This window comes from Artibeus jamaicensis, unplaced genomic scaffold (genome assembly GCF_021234435.1).
Source record: "Artibeus jamaicensis isolate MK-2021 breed Jamaican fruit bat unplaced genomic scaffold, CSHL_Jam_final contig_585, whole genome shotgun sequence".
In the NCBI taxonomy this organism is placed as follows: Eukaryota; Metazoa; Chordata; class Mammalia; order Chiroptera; family Phyllostomidae; genus Artibeus; species Artibeus jamaicensis.
Window position 1 is genome coordinate 2,461,938 of NW_026521894.1, and position 21,392 is coordinate 2,483,329.

At 43.9% G+C, this 21,392-nt stretch overlaps 1 pseudogene; it reads left to right on the top strand.

The window, feature by feature from the left end:
• Positions 1 to 1,617: 1,617 nt before the first annotated feature.
• LOC119062288 (Y-box-binding protein 1-like) lies at positions 1,618 to 20,989 on the top strand (annotated as a pseudogene).
• Positions 20,990 to 21,392: the final 403 nt, after the last annotated feature.

The window sequence follows — 21,392 nt, forward strand, 5'->3', positions numbered from 1 at the left end:
AGAGAAGCTGGTTTACTAGCACACCCTTTATTGGCTACCTTCCTCCCTTGTATCACTTTTCCCTGAATTCCTTGTATCTTTCAATAAACTTGGCCTTGAATCCTTGGCTCAGAAGTTGCTTCTGGGGGAACCCAGACTAAAGAAACCTAGCCACAAAGATACAAGAAAATGGAGAAAATTGTATTAAAACAAACAAATGAAGACATATAACAATTCACTGATATGAAGACTGCATTGTAAAAGCACCCTTTCTCCCCAGTTCATCTTTATGTTTGGTGTAATTGTAATCAGGCTCTCTGTAGGACATTTCAGAAATTTGACAAAATGATCCCAAAAGTCACATAGTGGAATCAAGGGCACAAATATCTGAATCAATTCTGAGAGAGATCAAAAAAGGAAACCTGGCTTGGCCATACATCAACACGAATTCAGAGTGGGCAGGCAGACAGACCATGGACAGAGACCGCTGGAGCCAGGCCTGTGGAGTGGGGAGAAGTGGCATCACTGTTGGGGAAAGGGCAAGGCCTTGGCAATGGAGGGCCACAACTTTCCCTCATTTCTACAGAGACCCACCAAAGGAAATGGGCTTGACCTCAAGGAGAAGGGAGCAGTTTAGGTAAAAGTGAGGTCAGGTGCAAGGCCCAATGACTGAGGCAAACAGGCACTCCTCAATGGATAACTAGGAGCCCCTCTTTTGAGAACATCCAGGCTCGTCCAGCTGCATTCTGTGTTCACTGAGCAAGAGAGAATTCTCCAGCTGACTGCCTTTGTATTGGATCTACAACATCGGTTCTTTGTTCTTCAGCAAACAGCTTTTGGGTTTGAATTGCAGTATTGGCTCACTGGGGTCTCTAGCCTGAGGTTCACCTCGAAGAGTTTGGACTTCCCAGTGCCCATTATCGTATGAGTCAATTCCTTATAATAAATCTTTTTACATTCTATTAGTTTTCTTGCTCTGGACAACTCCGACTAACACATGCACACACATGCACATATGGAGTTTGCCCCTAAGGCTGTGGTGCAGAATGAAATTTGGCAGCATAACTCTCTGCTTCCCTCCATCCTCTGATTTCATTCCTCAACCTCACACCTACCCACAAGTCCCAAGGATGAATCGGGATAGAGGTAAGAACTCCAGATCCAGCATCCCAAGAGCATCCCTGGGGCTTACTCTGGGAGACCCATCTGGAGATACCTGGCGTTCTCCAGCCTTACTCACGCCTGGTGGGATGTTCCCAGAGTGCACTGCAGAAAGACCTCTCCTGCCTGGGGACAATAGGGCCTTAACAAGCTCTGGTTCCTCTAGCTGGTCTTCTTCACTCTGCCTCTCCTCTCCCTCCCTTCTTGTTTCCACTGCTCATACGCCAAGGCCATGTAATAACTATTGTTCTCAAAGCCTTAGGAAATAGACCCCTGGTCCCAGTAAAAGGAGGGAGGTATAAAAAGGGGAGCCTGGAGCAGAAGTCAGAAAACAGGTCCCTGAGGCTCACTTCACCACTTCCCAGTCCAGTGTCCTAGTGCTAGTCACCAAGCAACATCCTTTTCCTTTACCTAGACTGTGACAGGAGGAGGAGGGTAAGATGGTCTCCAAGGATGGGCATTTGGGTAGCCGACCCCATGCCCCAGCTGGAGTATAATGGAGAGAATGCCAGGTGTGTCCGGCACCTGCTGGAGGCCAAGTGAATACTTGTTCTATGCCATTGAAGGATGTAATGACAGAAAACCTAGATTTGTGACTCAGTGGTTTGACTTTTGCCGAATCATCAGTCTTTCCTTAAATCTCGACATGCCCATCCTCAGAGAACATACTGTTGAAAAACATCATTCCCTCTCAAGGTGGTCTAATTCCCTACTTTAGACACAACCCTTCTACAAGAACTTATGCACTTAGGGTGTATTTTCTTAAGCATCCCTGACATTTTCTGAGAGTCAGGCATTGTATTAGACTCATAGCTACCACATTTGATCATCTTGGCAATTTTATGCAAGACCTTTTGTTATCAATGTTCCAGAGATGTCAAAGTACTCAGGTGGTGAAGTAATTCTTCCAAAGTCAGAGCTAGAAAGTGACTGAGCTGAGACCTAAAGTTTTGTTTGCTTATTCATTTGTTTACTTGTTTATTCACAGTTCCTCCAGGCTTTGTGTTTGACATTAGGCGCACACATGGACTCTTGTTCCAGTGGCTTAGATTTTCCAGAGTCCTTAGAGCTCAGAGTTCTTTCAGTTTTTCCCTTGTCAGGTGGTTTCTAATACACCAGTCCCAGCCCTCTTGTTTTAGGACCTGCGATGGCTCTTGGTCTGGCACTGCTGCCCTCTACCTTGGGCCAGTGGCTCCCTTTGCTGGAAATTAAATTAAGAGCCAGCACCCTAGATGGCTTACAAGGAGCTCCAGAGAAACCCCTGCTGTCCGAGTCACCCCCAGACTAGGTTAGGAGGCTGTGCTTTGGGTGAATCTATCCCAGCAAATTTTATTCTAAGTACCAGGTTGTGCATCTGTCTTCAACAGTCACCAAATTCTGGGGGCTCCAGAACACAGACCTCCAGGCTATGGGACAAGTGTCTGGCACACAGTTGGTATTTAAGAAGTATTTGCTGAGTAGATGAATGAATACAGAGTTGAATGAACATTCTGAAGGGAGCTGAGTGTCAGCCCTGGATGCTGGGCTCAGAGTAATATGCTCCTTATTCTGGCTACCCCTTCCAGAAGTTCCCCAGCTTGAGTGGACAGCTTTCCCTCCCCTTTCACAGTCTGTAATTAATGTTGCATCCTTAGTAATAAACATGCACCCTGTGGGCTCCAATCTTTCTCATTAGAGGCCCAGGCAGATTGCTTTTCTCCATTTTCCCGGTGCTAATAAATGAATCACGTTGCCCAGCAGATGACCCTGTGCTGTCCTGAGGTAAAGGCACTCCATCTTTTCAAGATCTGGTGCTGGTATCCAACACAGAGCCTCAGCACTGGATGGACAGAGACCTAGGTTTGGTGTCTATCAGTGGAAAGCGGTCCAGGTGGTTCCCCAGCCCTAATGGGCTTCAGGATAAAGCCTCAGCATTCAGTGTGACTCTCAGGCTTGGTCTCAACCTGCTCCTTAGATCTGTGGTCCTGCACACTCACTCCTTCCTGCGGCGGGCTCCTTCCTTCCCCAGTAGTTTATTCATGCACTTCCCCTTTGTTGACTCCTCTTCCTTATGGGTCTCTCTGAAGCTTAGTCATTGTGACAAAGCCCATAAAGTGGCACCTCCTTCCCAGAGCCTTCCTTGGCCAGTCCCAGCACAGAATCCCTGTGTCCTGCCTTCACACTCAGCACAGAATCTCTTCTAACCTGAGCTCTGGCACTGCGTGTCACTTTCCTTACCTGTGTCTCAGATTCCTTGTCTTTAAAAGAAAGGAAATCTCTTCACAGATTTTTCATGAAATTTAAGTGACCTTCATTTATTGAACATTTATAAGGGAGGAAGGAAGAATAAATGTATATTTATTCTGTAAATAAATAAATATTTACAGAATAAATATACATTTATTCTGTGCTTAGTTCAAAACACACAGAACTAGGTACACAGAACAAGAAGATGAATAAAAATATAGCTTTACTCTCAAGTAGCTTGCAGTTCAGCTTCACGTTTACACTTCTCCGGGCACATTGGGCTAAGCGCTTTATATACAGACAAAGGTAAAGGAGATTATAATACCAAGTAATAAGGTGCTTTGAAATTAGGTGGAGTTGCAAAGCAATTAAAGCTGGTCTCATTGTTACTACTCATCTTTAGATGGTTGTCTGTCTTGGCTACCCATCTAGGCTGTGATCTCTGTGAGTCAGAACAGGAATCATTCTCCTTTGTGACCTCCACTGAGCTCTCAGCAAAGTTTGTCTCAATCCATGGTTTGGTGGTGATTTGTTAACATCTTTTCAGAACACAGAAGACAAAGAAAGGGCTGCCTGGTCAGAAGTGAACATCATTGGACACCTGGCCAACAGGACCTTACAGAGGCCGCCTCACCCAGCTTCTGCCATCAGCTAAACCAGCAGGTGATGCACAGCTGTCTCTCCCGAAGGGCTTCAGCCCAGGAGCATGTGATTTTCCCAGAAGGTCCTGAATTTCTGACTTTGTTCTTTGAAAATTCTACTGGAATCACTCTCTTCCTCTAGATCACATCTAAATGTCCCCAACTACAATAGTTTGTGGCCCATGAGGAAGGCCAACTGGAGAAAAGAGCAGTGGCCTTCATGTCCCTCCTGGTCAGCAGCATCTCCTCCCTCCCAATTTCCAGCCTCTCCCAGTTCTGCATGGTGAGAGGCTCACGTGCCATGTGTTGGTGGGAACGTGGAGCTTGGGTCGGTCTCAGTTCTGGAACTGCCCCACCTCCCTGCCCCAGTTCTTCCTTTGCAGCTGTGAGGAGTATCTCCTGTCCTTCCTCACTTACAAGGTCATTAAGAGAATCAAATAAGACAGGTGTTAATGGGCTTTCTCTCCTGGCTTATGTGAAATAAAGCTGAGGGGTCTTTTTTACCTACATTTTATAGAGAAACTCTTAGGCTTGAGTTTTAAAATGGTTTTCCTACACCAAGGATGGATTAAGGTTCAGAACAAGCAACCCATGGGAAGGAAAGAAATATGAGGACACCAGGGTTGCAGTTCCTCTCAAGTAATTGACACCATACAAGTAGAAACAAGTCTGCTGTCAGTCTGGTTCCCTGTCCTGTTAGTCAGGGAAGGCTCTCCAGGATGATGGAGAAGGGCAGGGTGAAGGCTGTCATGATGGGCAGAGAAAGGGCAGGGCAGAGATCACTGGTCAGGGCAGGATGCTCCTTGGGGCCCACGCAGCCTCTAGGTCACTTCATGAAAGATCAGTGCATCTGCTTGGAGAATTTTCCAGCTTTTAATGAAGCCACTGAGGTAGTGCGTAGATCAAGTTTAGCCTCTAATCCCCAATTAAGGTGCTAGGCCTTAGCTGTATCCGGCATCTGGTGGCTGATGGCTATGGTAATTATGTTTCTCACCCTCTCTCTCTCTCACCTTCCGGTACAATTTCTAGTAGGAGGACATACTTCCCTTAGGTTCCTGACAGCCAGAAACCTCTCCCCAGGTGATACCCTGGAGTGTGAGCATGGAAACTTGTGTTCAGCTCAGCTTCCAGCTCCCCCACATCCCTGTGCTCTAGAGCCCCCCTGGTGCTCCCTCAGATTCCCCACCCAAGCCTTTGTGGCCTTAAGCCTACTCTGGCTTAGGTACGGGTCAGGTACTTTGCATTTGTAATCATTGAATTCTCAAAGCGAGCTGTGGAGGAAGAGTGGCCCTCTCCTCACCAGAGGGGGAAGTGAGGGTCTTAGAAGGCACAGCCCACCCCCCAGGTGGGGAAGTCAGAGCCCAGACTCACTGTGGGCCTGTGTGACCCTGGGTGCTTTACCACTCCAGCTCCCACTCCCCTGCTATGTGACACAGGCTCTGCAGGGGCCTGCACCTGAGGACAAGGATGACCAGATTGCCATAAAAACGCTTATTATAATAACGATGGCTACCATTTCTGAGCCAGTGGCCTGGCATTTAGTAGATGCTGAGTATTCAGTTTTTACATGAAAAGAGCATATTCAGATACCATCTGGGCACATTACTGTACATCTCATTTAGCTTCACAACAATCCTGCCAGATAAATAACTTTACCCCCATTTCACAGATGAATTAACTGAGACATGGATTAAATTTGTCTATAGATTGAAATATATGAAATTTCTGCATCTGTAGGTAGAAAATGGGAAAACATCATCAGCTTTATATGGCTCAGCCTAATTATAAATAAAATAGCTAATGTTTGAACCTAGTTCTTTCTTAATTGCAAAATTCCTGCCTATAGAGATAGCATAGACTTCCTTTGGCAGTTTTTTTTAAACCATATGATAAAATAGAAGGAAATTGATGCTAACTTTCTCCTTCAACTTTGGAAGGCCCCTTTCCTACTCCAAAAAGCATTGGCCTGATGGGACTTTCTTGAACAGAGGCCATTTCTAAGGGCCGCTGGTCAGAAGCACACGGACTGGACTTTTCGGCTTGGAACAACCACAACATAGACAAATAAACAACTCTCTGAGAAGAAATGCATAGGCAGTGCCCAAGTAGACAGAGGTTCTCCCATGGCATTGTTCCTGAGCTGAGGCAGACTGGAGACAGAGGCCCCTGAAGAGTGAAAGGGAATGGGTTCTGGTGAGCCTGGAGTAAGCCACATGCTTATTCCAGGCTCAGCAGAATGCATACCTTTCACTGGAGCTAAATGCCTGGCTGTACACATGCAATTGAGGTTTACTTTGATTTCTAAAATTGGATAATTGGGCCAGCCTTAGAACACCAAATAGTGTGTGCGTTATTTACCAGCCACCAGAAAAGTTAGCTCAGGAGGCAAAGAACATCTTTCCGTTTTAACCCCCATCAGAGTGTCATAGAAACATGAAAAACATTATAGTCTTTCAGAGATTTCCCTTCATTGTCCCCTTATTCTATAGCTAAAAATACTGAGGCCCAGTTTGTGCACTATGCAAGAATATGTGCTCACTGAGGGTTGGGATGAGGGTTTCATTTCTAAGCTCCTGGTGTAGGCAGAGTGCCTGAGTCATGGTAGGTGCTCAAAAAAATGTTAAACAAATAACAACAAAAACTAAAAAACAAACAAACAAAACATGGACAAAAATGTTGACAAATGAATAAAAATAATTGAATGAAATGGGAGACGCCTGCCTCTGGCCTTGTTGCAGGCCATTCCCACTAGAAATGGTGGTGTCTCCATGAGCACAAGAGCACCTTGCTTCAAAGCAGACGTCCTGTTGTTGTTGGGGAAGGCCACTTCAACTTCCAGTTCATGGTCTGACCAACTTGAAGAATGGAGGTGGGATTGCTTCTTCCTTCTTTGGGACAGTACTGAGACCTGTATGTCCTTTGAACTCTTCCCTGGCTCATTGCTCTCCACCTTCTCTGCACTCATCCCTGTCTGATGGAGGATGCTGAAGATACTTAGCTGGCTAGCATGTGTGCTGTGACTGCATCCATCTGCAGGGAAATTTTGTTGATCTCCTCAAAAAGGCTAAGCGAGAACACCCATCCTCCCAATCCACGCTTTCATAGGATTCTTTCACCCTCAAACCAAAATATTGAAATCATGTGTAACACTTTAAAAGTGCTAATACCTGGGTTCCACCCCCAGAGATTCTTAATTAGTTCTTTATCTGGAGCACTGCCTGGACACCCAGATTTTTAATGTGCATCCAAGCCCAAGAACCTCTGCATAAGGTCCATTGTCTCCCCATCACCTAATACAGTCCTTGCATTCGAAGACTGTCTGTTGAATGGATAAATGAATGATGAAGGAATGAGTGAATGCAGGGCTTCCTTCCCAGAAGCAAGCAACAGCATAACCTGGGAATATTTTAGAGACATATGAGCCTGGGCCCAATGCCCCTTCCACTCTCCATGCCCACCCCCCCCCCCATTCTCCACTAACTCAGGTTCAGTTTTGTCTGCCTGTAGTTGGGGTTTGTGTGCTTCAAAACAAAACAAAATTTAAAAAAAAAAACAGAAAAAACCCCCCAAAACTCTCCAGGTGATTCAGATGTGCAGGTTTAGTTAAGAAAATTGAGTTGAGTGAGTGAATGACTGAGAGGGTTTTAGTTGAGACTAAGAAACTGCATAAGCAAGAACAGATGAGCATTCTGTATGGTTTAGGAAATGGGCAGGTTTGATCTCCCACTAGCCTTGTTTCCTTTCACTTCACTGGCAAAATAAACAACACTTGGTGGGAAAGTAAGAAGTAGCCCTTTCCTCCTTCCTTCTAGGGAAAGCCAGTAATTGCCTGGAAACATGAGTCTGGCCTTTTCTTTTTGGATTTTGATTTGCAAGTTGCTGAGGTTGCTGCCTTATTGTTAGTACGTATATTGGGTTCGAAATTTAGGTCATGGTATGGACGAATAAACGATGAAGGGAAAAGAGGGACTAGACAATTTGGAATTTGGTGATTACTCTCTGTGCTCAGCTCAACTCAGAAGGACCTTGGAGCCTGGAAAGCTGTTCTAGCCATTTAACCTTAAGTCCCCAGGGACACTGTGGAAAAACAGAGGAAGTCAGAGATGATGGTGAGGAAAGACACCAGCAAGTCAGCCCTTGCAGGCAATGTGGCATCTCCTCTTTCTACTTACCTGCTGCCCAGGAAGGAGGCACAGTGGCAGCTCTCCAGGGACACACAACCTCTCCTCTGCCAGCAGGGTGTTCAGGCAAGGGCAGATGTGATGTTATCCCCATACCCAAGGAATCTGCAAACTGCCCAAAGCTGGGTTGACAGCTATTTTCAGTAGAAACAGTAAGCCTAACATGTAAAGAGCAACAAGACTACAGAAGTGGGCCTTTTACTATCAATATCCAGTGATATTTTGTGCTATCCAATATGGCAGCCACTGGCTTACAGGTCACACTTGGAGTGTAACTAGTAGAGGGAACTGACTTCTCAATTTTGTGTCATCTCAATGAATTTAAATTAAAATAGCCATGACAGTGGCTACCGTATGAGATGGTGCAGGTCTGTACAGTGCAGTGAATGGAGGAGGAAGAAGCATGAATCTTGGGTGAGTAGAAAAAGGCAAACACTGGCACAGCTCCACATAACAGACACAAATTTCAAGGCCCCGTTGTGTGGGTGGAATATTTTAACACTTTTGAAATGTTTTCCCTTGTAGTGAGAGTCATGCTCTCCGAGCTGTGGCTTTTTGGGATCTTGAGCTGATGCAGAGAGTTCTTGTTCTCATGACACCTCCCACAGCTGGGAGGGAGGCTCCGGTGAATCCTGCTACCTCAAGGGAGCAATGACTTGGTTCTTCCACTGCAACCATTCCCAAAGCCCTTTCCACAGAAAAGACTCTAAAGTACAAGCCTCTCCTGCTGGGCTGATGGGAGAGCTGGGCTGAGTGCTCAGAGCTGTCCTGATCCAGAGAGCCCAGAACCTTGGCAATGTGCAGTTGCCTCTCAGATTGGGAGGCAAGACTTCCCTAGGTCAGATTCTGTTATTAACTGATTGAGGGGTGTTGAGAAAAATCACATACTTTCCCTGAGTCCTCTCTGTAAAATGAGGAAATTGACAGCCTCTGAGATGCCCAAAGTTTGGGCTTACATGAACATATGGTTTCTAAGGATTTAAAACTCCCTTGCTAGACAAATATTGAAGTCAAATGGTCAGTGGAATGGTTTTTTTCTCACTGCAGTGAGCTTTTATTTCAACCCTAATTACCCTCAACATTAGCTTTTATATTTATTAATACTATAAGTACAATTAGAACAGCTTCTATTTTCTGCCGCTTAGCCTGGATCAGCTCCAGGAAAATCATTGTCGGCTTCAGCCAGGCCTGAGCCAGCAACGGCCCAGAAACTCAGTCTGGCCCCAACATCAGCGAATAGGGTTCACAAAGCAAGCACTTGTTATCATCGCTGCCCTTCTCTCCCCCTCTATTCCTTCCTTACTTGTATCACTCTTCCTCCTCTTCTCTCTTTCCATTTCCTCTTTCTTTTCCCGCTCTTTCCTCTAACTTCCTTTCTGTGCCCACCCACCCCACTTTCCTCTCTCCTATCCCTCACCCTCAGGTTCCCGCCTCTCCTTGTACTCCTGTCTTCTCTTAAGTCCTGGGAACCTGGCCAACCTGGTTTTATGCTCTTCCTAAGTTACAGAGCTAAGCCACACTTTGGTGGGTGCGAGGGGCAGAGGCTGGCTGCAAGGGCTGGGGATGCAACCTTCAGTGGTATTCAGATGAGCTTCTCTGTTCAAACAAAATGAAAGAGAGCCTGGCTCTCATGGGAGCAATCCCTGTTGCTAATGGGGAGGAAAAGAAAAAAGAAAATAAAAAGCCTTCCAGTCTCTTGTGGCTGACTGCTTGTTTCCTCTCCAAATTCAGCATTGAAATGAATACCACCCAATGTGATAATATTACAAGGTGGGGTTTTGGGGAAGCAGTTAGGATTAGATGTAGTCATGAGAGTAGAGCCCTCCTGGATAGGATTGGTGCCCTTTTAAGAGTCAGGAAAACTTGCCTCCTCTCTCTTTTTGCCACTTTTTTTTTTGCCAGGAGAAGTTGTCTGCCTAAACTCTGGAAGTAAGCTCTCACCAGAACTCAGCCACACTGGCACTATGATCGGGAGCACGTAGCCTCTGGGACTGTGAGAAATAAAGTACTGTTGTTGATAAGCCACCCAGTCTATGGTATTTTGTCATAACAGCCTGAACTAAGGCACAGCCAAACCCACCCCCAAGCCCAAATGTTCCATAGTCATCAGAAGTGATATTTGGGAGTTGGGAATTAAAATGGAGGAGGTTGCCCCCTATCTTTCATCTCGGAGAGTGGGACCTGCTCACCAAAATCAGAGAGGATCATCTGGCAGAGAGAGGCAGGCAAAAGATAGGTAGAGTCTCAGGGCCATCCAGCAGCTTCCCCAGGGAAGCCCTGCAGTCTTCCACCTGTGACTCAGGCTCCCGAGCCTGGCTGCCTCTCTGTGTGGAAGACCTCAACAGGACAGCTGCAGCTGGGGCTCCAGACCAGTGAGTCTGCATTTCACACGTGCCTCTACTTCCCCGTGTAGGGTAGTGAGAGAAAAATCCTGGCTTACAGGAACTGTGCTCTCAACAAAGCCTTGAGGACTTTTTACTAGCTCAAATTAGTCATTACTTTTCACGCACACACTCCCCCATCTGCCCCTCTTCCCCAATTCTACAAGGAACCCTGTTCCACAGAAGTAAGATTTGGGACTCTGATTGGCTTCTGGGATTAAAGACCCCCTTTCAAGCTCTATTCCTATTTGTCAGTGGTAGCTGAAAATCAGAGGAAGGGAAGATGACCTTGAACTGTTTTCTGTAAGTCTGCAAGGACAGTCTGGAGGAATGAAATGAGTCCTAATTCCAGGTTCCTAGCCAGTGCACCACTTAGTACACTTATGTTCATTTTAAGCCTTATTTTTAAAATCTGTAAAATGGGAATGGAACACCTTCTTCATCGGGGGATCTTATAAGAATTGAAGGGATAATAGATGTCCCCTTTTCTTGAACATTTGATGGATAGGTGGTTTGGTTAGCTCGGAAGTTGGAAAAGGATAGACCCAATGACCTCTTCAGGTTACCGCCTTGCTTGGCAGTCTAAAACTCTAGGGAAACTTACATGAATCCAGAAATGACATGCAATTGGCAGAGGTAGGTAAAGCTTAATAGCTCATTATTTGCACAGCTGTCAAAGCAACAGGTCCTCAGCAATATTGAAACAATCAAGAGAAGGTGCCCATAATGGGCATTTCTTTTGCATCTAGAGCAAGTTTCTCAGGCATCATACATCAGTTTCCAGCGGGCCCCTGCTGATATGGTGTTCATGGTGGTGCGGTGTGGAAAAGCTGATGCTGATGTGTTGGGAGGAGGAGAACAAAGGGAGCATTGTCGCATTTGAGTAATGTTGACACTCAGGCAGTAACAGAGGAGCTTGTTATGCAATGGACATATTCAGAAGGGCCAACCCAGGGCAGCAGCTTTGAATTGTAAAGCTGTGAAGTGACAATTTCTCCAAAGGACAGGAAACCAAACCAACTTCAGCTTCCAGCTTTGGGTAATGGGGGGGAAGTGGCTAAGCCTAAAATGCTGGCCAACTTCCAAGAAGAGGGGATGTTTTCAATGACCACCCCTGAGGGCCACTGTGGCTAGTGACACAGACTTAAAAGTGATGGGTGATGACAATACATGGCTATAAAGAAAAGGTAAGTGACCAGCTGGCAATAAGGTGTTCAGGAAACCAGGTGAGACTAAAGAATCAGTAAGTTTTAAAGACTAACACTGATGGGAACACCAGGAGACTCACAGCTCACAGCACAGTGAACAGAAGCACATCCCCAAACTCGAATCCTGCAGCAGAGGCTGACTGTTCTCCCCTCCTCTCCTCTCTGCCGTGTCAGTGGATCCAAGGGTGGAGAAGGGCTGGCAGACAGGGCTGAGTGGCATGCTCATCATCAGGGCAGAACCCTCTGAGGTTGGAACTTTTATATGGAAGACAGAAAAAGTGTCCTGCAGTCCAGTGAGGATTGCTTTATTCAAAGGGTGGCTTCCTGTGTTCTGCACCTACAAAGGAAAGAGAGTTTGACAGAGCAGTAAAATGGCCAGTGAATTTCAGGGGAGAGTTTTCTGACCATAACAACTGTGAGCATATGAGCAAGAAAGTTGGGGGATTTATTTCCTTTTGAAAGAGACAAGGTAGCAAGGAGTATAGAATGGCTTTCAAGGGTCCTTAAAATACAGGAGGCTTTCTTCCTGGCATGTTTAGGGATGACCTGTCCTGTAAGGTAGGGGATTCAGAAATAACTGCTCTGATTCGTAGGTTCTACAGTCTCCTATGCATCCCCTGCTACTGCCTCACTCATCCAACCAGATTGGCCTCTGTGATACACAGGGATGACTCATCAGCCATACAAACTTTCAGAGCAGATCATGTCCACTCTAAATGGCCCCAGAACAGAGCTGCATGAACATGAGAATATCACTTTGATTTTCAAGAGTAACATTTTTGAATATCTTCATATTGCTTCCTTCTTCACTCTGATCATGTGTGAAACAAGTCAGTCTTTTCTCCCTTTTTATATCTTTCTTTGAGTATTTTATTAGATGCAAATTTTATATTTAAAAAGCTATAAACAAATATAGAGACAATACATTTCTGTTGTTGAGGCCACCTGGCCCACGGTGCTTTTGCTAAAGCAGCCCTGGGAAACTAACACAGTTGGATTGATGGGTAATTAGAAGTTTAGATAGACAGAAGGATACATGATGGAACAAGCATAGTAAAATATTAGTGATAGGTATAACAGAGGTGCTGAGTTTATTATGGGTGTTCACTGTAAAACTCTTTCAACTTTGCTGTATGTTTGAAATTTTGAAAAATTTCAGGGGAAAAAAGAACATTGCAATAATGTTCTCTAAGAACAAAAAAAAGTTAACTTCATTACAGATAGTAGTTCCATTCCTAGAAGTTCAGTGACTACACATTTCCACAGAAAAGATCAATGGAGCAAGCTGACCAGTAACAATGACATTTCACACACACACACATACACACACACACAGCATCCCTACACGTTGAGTTGGAAATTCCTCTTTGGAAATGCTCTCTTCAGAGAAAAATAATACTGGTGTATAAATACATATTTGCTTATTTCACAATTGATTGTAATGATAAAAAAAACCCTGGAACACATCTGACTGTCCATTAGTAAGGGAATGGTCGACTAAATGATAATTCATCTGTGGAATACTGTGTTGCTTTTATTTGCATGATGTAAATCCATATTGTTTTCTCCTGTCCTTAGTCTCTGCCCCATACTGTGTCTCCATAAAACTTGTATTACAAAGAGTATTTTTACTTTTGTAACAAAGGACTAATAACAATATAGTTTTAAAAGGTGAAAGGAACAGGTCATCCCCCTACAGAGACTCTTACTATGGACAGGTTGCCTTACCCCTCAGTGACATTCCTACACCCCCAGTAATTTAGGAAAATGGGGGCTAGAACCCAGGACTGGCTGAGACTCCTTGCTCTGAGATTAGGTGATTGAAATAAGAAAGGAGCAGGCTTCTGGTCAAGATGGCAGCACAGGTGAATATGGTACTCACATCCTCCCACAACCACATCAAAATTACAACTAAACTACAGAACACCATCATTCAGAACTGCCTGAAATCTAGCTGAACTGAAGTCATACAAGTGGGGATATAAAGAAGAAGCAGCTTCAAGACCGGTAGAGGGATTACGGACATGAAGTGGCTGGTCCCACACCCATGTGTGGCAGATAATAATTGGGAGGATATTTCAGCTGCGGAGGTCCCCACTGAGGATCAAGGGGTTCCAGCCCCACACCAGGCCCCCCAGCCCAGGGTTCCAGTGTCAGGAAGAGAAGTCCCCATAACTTCTGGCTATAGAAACCATCAGGGATTGTGGCTGAGGGAGACAGAAGGTTTCTGGAATCCCAGCCAGTTCCTCTTAAAGGGCCCATGCATGGACTTGCTTAGACCCACTCACTCTGAGCTCCAGAGCTTGGGCAGCCACTCAATAGGCATCAGGGATGTAGGGGGCAGGAACAGAGTTGTTTGGCATCAGATTGAGAGCTGGGCAGCAGCTTTCTCCCTGACCGAAGTGCTTTCAGAGGCCATTGTTCCTTTGCTGAGCCCTCCCCAACATTGCTGGCAGGTGGGCACCATGTCTGAGTCTCCATCAACCTGGCTATCACTGTTTTCCCTGGCTAGTGATCCCTGAGGAACCATCCATCCAACTTGCAAGCTCATCCAAGCCTTTTTAAGTGGCTTTTCCATACCAATGGCTTTTCTTGGCTTATGCTTCAGACATTTCTAAAATCTCTCAAACAAGCAGCATGTGGTGTTGGTGAACCTTTTATCTCTTGGTAAGTGGCCCCAGGCCCGAGTACAAGTGGGAAGCCAGCCTTGATTCATAACTTGGCCTCTCCTGGTCACTTTCAAGCCACGCATAAGCAGCAGCCATCTATAGAACACATTGTAGCTCATGCTGGGTAGTCCCCAGGCAGAACATTGGTGGTGGCTGACCTTGGCCTATACATCCTGGGAGGCCACAGAGGCAAGACACCCAGTGGACAGCTTCAAACCATGCTGGAGCAGTATTCAACCATCTTTATGAGTGATACACTTCATGAATGACACAAATGCACCAGAGCCCCACTGAAGTAAGTCCTGCTACAGAGGGTGGGCCCCTACACAGTTGATGCTCCATGGTGATCACAGCCAGCACTTGCAGCTGATAAGCCAGGGGTAATAGCAATCAAGGCTTAACTGCAACAAAAGGGTATACACCGCCCCCATGGTGGGGTAGGGAGGTGAGGCTGCAGCTCTACCTAATACACAGAAAGAAACACAGGAAGGCTGCCAAAATGAAGAGATGAAGAAATATGTCCCAAATGAAAGAACAGAACAAAACTCCAGAAAAAGAACTAAACAAAATTGAGACAAGCAATTGACCAGGCGCAGAGTTCAAAACACTGGTTCTAAGGATGCCCAGTGAATTTAGGCAGAGAGTAGATGAACTTAATGAGAACTTCAATAAAGAGACAGGAAACATAAAAACAAAACTAGAGGATATTAAAAAGAACCAGTCAGAAATGAAAAATAACCAAAATGAAGAGTATATTATAAGAAATCAATAGTGGAGTAGATAAAGCAGAGGATAAAAACAGCAATTTGGAAGATAATGTAGCAGAAAATACCCAATCAGAACAACAACAACAAAAATGAATAAAAATGAAGATACTATAAGGAGCCTCTGAGACAAGTTCAATCATACCAATATTCACATCATAATGGTGTCAGAAGGAGAAGAGAGAGAGAGAGAGAGAGAGCAAGGAATTGAAAACCTTTGCAAAAAAAAAAAATAATGACAGAAAACTTCCCTAACCTAGTGAAGGAAATAAACATACAAGTTCAGGAAGCATGGAGAGTCCCAAACAAGATGAACCCAAAGAGATCCACATCAAGACACATCATAATTAAAATGCCAAAGGTTAAAAACAAAGAGAGACCCTTAAAAGCAGCAATATAAAAGCAGTTAGTTATCTACAAGGGAGCTCCCATAAGACTGTCAGCTGATTTCTCAAAAGAAAATTGGCAGGCCAGAAGAGAGTGGTGAGAAATATTCAAAGTGATGTAAAATAAGGACCTACGATCAAGATTACTATACTCGCTAAAGGTATCATTAAAGTCAAAGGAGAGATTAAGGAGCTTCTTAGACAAGAAAAATCTAAAGGAGTTCATCACCACCAAACTGGTATTACATGAAATGTTAAAGGGTCAAGAAGAAGAAGAAAAAGAAGGAGGAGGAGGAAAGGAATAATGAAAAATATGAATAATAAAATGACAATAGATACATGTTTATCAACAGCTAAATCTTAAAGAAAAAATAGAATAAATGAACAAGTAGAACAGAAACAAACTCATAGATAATAGAGAATATTTTGATGGTTGCCAGATGGGAGGCTTGTGGGGGTGGGTGGGTGAAAAAAGTGAAGGAATTAAGAGGTACAAATTGGTAGTTACAGAATAGTATGGGGATGTAAAGTACAGTATAGGGAATATAGTCAATAATATTGTGATAGCTATATATGGTGTCTGGTGGGTATGAGATTTACCGAGATAAGCAGTTGGTGAGTTATATAGTGTCTAATCACTAGGTTGTCCACCTGAAACTAACATAATATTTTATGTCAACTGTAATAAAAAATAAAATAATAATTTAAAGTCAAAACAAGGAAAGAAGGAAACAAGGAAGGAACCTAGAGTCATCCAGGAGGGCAAGCTGAACAGATGAAATGTGCTCCTCACTAGTTTCTCTTGACAGCTGACCAATGGTGAAAATGAGAACAGAGCTGGGGTTCAGGTCTGGTGAAGAGACTGAGATTTGTTCATCAAAATCCCTGATCCTAGAGGGCCAGTAGAACAAGGAGGTGCATTAGGGAGTATGAAGATTTCAGAGGCAGAAAAACCTGAGTTTGGAAATTCTGGCCGTTTCACTACCTGTGTGGTTGGGCAAATGCCTCATTCTATCATGTCTTTTGTAAAATGGGAGTAATGATATTTACCTTGTAGGTTTGATGAAAGGAGTAAATGAATGGTACTTACATATGTACATTCGGAGTACCTGCTTAGAAATGGTGACCACCACCATCATTAATTATTGCTGTGTTTTCCTAGTCTTCCCTGCAGATGAAAAGAGAGAGAGAAGCTTGCTTCTGCTCTCCTTGCTTTCTGCTCCACAACCCTGGAACCTCTTCTCTTCTCTTCTCTTTCTTTCTTCCTTTCTTCCTTTCTTCCTTTCTTCCTTTCTTCCTTTCTTCCTTCCTTCCTTCCTTCCTTCCTTCCTTCCTTCCTTCCTTCCTTCCTTCCTTCCTTCCTTCCTTCCTTCCTTTCTTTCTTTCTTTCTTTCTTTCTTTCTTTCTTTCTTTCTTTCTTTCTTTCTTTTTTTTATTGTTTCTGTATGCAGCTGAGGAATGTAGCCCTTAGCTCAAATGGGAAGAAGTCCAGGGAAGAACCCATTACAATAGTGTCCTGAAAATATCTAGTCTTGATTCACTTAGGCTTATGACTCATGTATGCACTGTGCCAATTGGATCTGGGGACCAAGTTTCAGTATGTGGTCCAGGGTTAGGTTGCAGTTGTGTGTGTGTGTGTTGTAGACCGCTCTGCCTGGTTTTAGGAATTGTATCTCGATCCCTTGTGGCTAAGGGCAAGGGACGACCTTTGGAATGCTGGCCACAGGAGACAAAGCCTGTGTCTGGTAGCAAACGCTGCCTCAGTTTCCTCTCCCTGCCCCCAAAGCTTGGTCAGAAGTCAATGACGGGTAAGATCCCTCACAGTGGGGGGCAACCTAAGCCAGACTCAATCACTTGAGAGGCCTTCATAGAAGGACTCAGGGGGCTGCAACAAAGAGCAAAGGACTCTCACCCCCGGACTTTGACATAGCCTGAGTCCCCATGACCTCTGAGAGAAGTGCTTCCTGGCTCTAATCCGCTTAAGCCTGAATACCTGTTGGGGAGAGGTGCATCTCCTTGCCTTGCTAGAGGGTGTCCTGGGGGAAAATCTGACATCACAAAGACTTGCTGATAAACCTGTGAAATCTGCTCTGCTAAGAGTGCTTTCATTCATATGATAAGGGTTTGAGAGGAAATGAGTATGTCTCTCAAAGTTTCTGCAACTCTCTTCCTGATAGACACTGACTCAGACTCTGAAGCCCTCACATATCTTTGAAGTGTTATCTACTGTTTGATCCTTGCCACCCTGTATTCCTGTGTATTACAGCCCAATAAAAGGCTATGGAGCAGGGGACTTGGGGCCTTTTCCTCCTTGGAGAAACTGGCTGCTGCTGGCCTTTTTCCCCCTGAGAAACTGGCCACTGCCCACCTCTCCTCCCTAAGCAGATCACGTCATCATGTCATGTCTCGGCCATATTCACTCATGTTTGTGGCACTCGGGGGGACTTGGGAGAAAGTTGCTCCCGTGTGTGTGTGTGTGTGTGTGAAATGTCATTGTTACTGTTCAGCTTGCTCCATTGATCTTTGCTGTGGGAATATGTAGTCATTGAACTTCTAGAAATGGAGCTACTATCTGTAACAAAACTAAACTTTTCTTTGTTCTATGAGAACATTGTTGCAATGTTCTCTTTCCCTCCAAAATCTTTCAAAATTGCAAACATACAGCAAAGTTGAAAGTTTTACAGTGAGCACCCATAAACTCAGCACCTCAATTCTACCTATCACTAATATTTTACTATACTTGTTTCATCGTGTATTCATCTAACCTCTAACCACCCATCAATCCAACTGTGTTGGTTTGCCAGGGCTGCTTTAGCAAAGCACTGTAGGCCAAGTGGCTTAAACAACAGAAGTGTACTTCCTCACCGTTCTGGAGGCCAGAGGTCTGAGATCAAGGTGTCAGCAAGGTTGGCTCCTTCAGAGGGCTGTAGGGAAGAAACTGTTCCAGGCCTCTCTCCATGGCTTGTAGATGACTGTCTTCTTTCTGTGCCTGTTCACACGGTCATCCCCCTATGTGTCTTTGCCCAAATTTCCTCTTTTTACAAGAACAGCAGTCATATTGGATCATGCCCACCCTAATGACCTGATTTTAATTGTTTGGCTTCTCTAGTGACCCTGTCTCCAAATAAGTTCACTTTGGTGATACTGCTGGGTAGGACTTTAACCTATGGATTTTGGTGATGTTTAATTCAATCCATAACTCCTACATTTCAAAGTAGATTTCAGACATTAGCTCACACCCCACTGTATACTCAGTGATCTTATCATTAAGTAGATCCCCGGATCAGGCAGGCTGTTGGAGTCTCTACTAGTGGTATCAAATCAACAATCGGTGGAGCACACAATAATTCCTACTTTTTGAAAAAAGGTGATTGAATTGACAATTATTATCCCTCTGTTAAAGCTTGAGGAAGATACTTCCCTGTTTTGAGGTCTACCCACAGAAGGTGCTTTGGGAAATTCTACCAGCATAGATCCCAGAACATCTGGATCTCTAGAAATTTGAAGATCAGGCAGATTCACCTTTTAAAACCATGCAAAGCAGGCAGTTAGAGCCCTTCTCCAAGAAGGTCCATGGCCTGCTAGCTAAGCTCCCTCCACCTCTCTGAAAACCAGAAAATTCTACAACTTTTCCCCAGGCCCAATGAGATGAAAATCTGGTATTCTGTTGCTGGAACCTTGGCTCTTGCCTGAACCTAGGATGAATAAAGCCCATTCTCTCTCCTTCCAGTCCCTGAACTCTCACATGTACCCTCCACCCGCCACCAGTGTGGGTGCCTTGGTTGTGGTATTATTGCATATTGTTTCATGTAGCTATAGGTATTTCATTTTCGTTGCTATATAGTATTACATCAGTGAGTGTATTTTCTTATTCATTTTACAGTTGAAAGACTCTTGGGTTGTTTCTACTTTGGGGCTACTCTTTGAAATAGTAGTAGTCTCCATATTTGCAATGCTCTGCAAATACTTCTATATAGACGTTTGCTGATGCCTGTGGGCATGCTTTTTCTATAGCAGGGTAGTCTGCTACTCTTAGAAATCTCTAAGACCTTTATAGAATTTCATGAGGTCACAAATTTTTATAAGACATTATTTGCTTTTTTTCACTGAGTTTACATTTGCACTGATAGTGCAGAAGCAATGGTGGTGAAACTCCCAGTGTGTCCACATGAATCTGGGTGGTGGAGATGTACTGTTCCGGCAGTCACTTCAGTGCTCACCACAATGCGCTGCAGTTTAAAAATGCAGTTCCATTTAACAGCATCCTTCATTGGTCAGGAAAAATTATTAATTGTATAAAACCATGAAGTTTGAGTACATGTCTTTTTAATATTCTGTATAACATAAGACAATTTCAAGTACCTAGAAATATCTAAGAAGAGCATGATTTCCACAAGTAAAACTCTGTAATTTTATTAAAGTGCATTGAATAAGACAAATAGATGAGAGATGTGCTTAATTCATAGATTAAAAGTCTCACTATTGAAAAAACTTTAATGCTCCAAAATTTTACTTGAAGATTCAATACATAGAGATTGCTGTACATTTACATTTTTACAAAACTTTTTAATGTCTAGCTTAATGCAAGAAATCTGAATTCCTAGGTACTTGATATTTTTGGATGCTATTATAAAATATCTTTCATAAATTTTATTTTGTTAGTAGATGACATAAAAATATTATTTAATAAATATTAGCTTTGCATCCAACAAACCTACTAAAGACTAAACTGTCATAAATTGCCCTAGAAATTACCTTCTCAGTGTAGAAAATGGAGAGACTGTGGAGTTGGATGTCGTAGAAGGAGAAGATGCAGAGGCAGCAAATGTTGCAGTTCATGGTAGAGTTCTGCTGCAAGGCATTCAGTAAGCAGCAAAAGGTAACCATTATAGATGCTACGTGTGTGGTAGGGGCCCTCCACACGATTAACAGAAGAATGACCAGAACAGTGAGAATGAGGAACAGGAGAGTACTCCCAAAGGCAGATCTAACAGCTCTGGCCTTACTGTAGGCCATGGTGTCAGCTTTACTGCATGTGGAGAGCCTGTGGGCATCACCACAATATTTCAGTCCTCTTGTGCAAAAAGGGATGGAAGGTACTGACAACCAGGGTGCAGGAAAGCAATGTAGACCATTGAGATAGAATATGTATCAGGGTTACGGACTATCCTCCTGTAGGGCACCCCTTTGCTGAAGGCAGCCTAGAGAAGATGACAGTATAGAATATAAGGAGAATCATGGAGAGGAGACCCAAGGTCAGCAGCCACTTCAAAGTCAATACCATTGCAGACACCCAGAAAACCCTAAACCACAAGGTGGCAAAGAGAAAAGCAACTCATCCACCACCTGAGAACTGGTCTTCTCCCAAGGCTAAGTAGGGTGAGGCTGAGTAAATGCTGGTTTACCATCTCTACTATCATCTAATTTACTTATCCAACCAGAATAAATGAATATAAAATTCCAGCAATACAAAATGAACAAAAGATTCAAGTTGAAGACGTTAGGTGCTTTTTTGCCTATTAGCCAGATAACTAGAACTATCTGCACTATCTGTACGGCTTGGGTTTTTAAAATTATTTTTATCTAAAGACATCTCTTCTTGGTAACAAGAAACTGTTTTTCCCCCACTCTTTCTCAGTATATTCTTAAAGGTTTTAAATAGTTTCACTGGGTTGGCAAAAATATTCATTTAGTTTTTCCCATATGATGGCTGTAGTAGTGCTTGGTCATCTTTAACTTCATTCAAAATGATTTTGTTAAATTGTATTGTGGCAGCTGTCAAATCAGCATGCATTT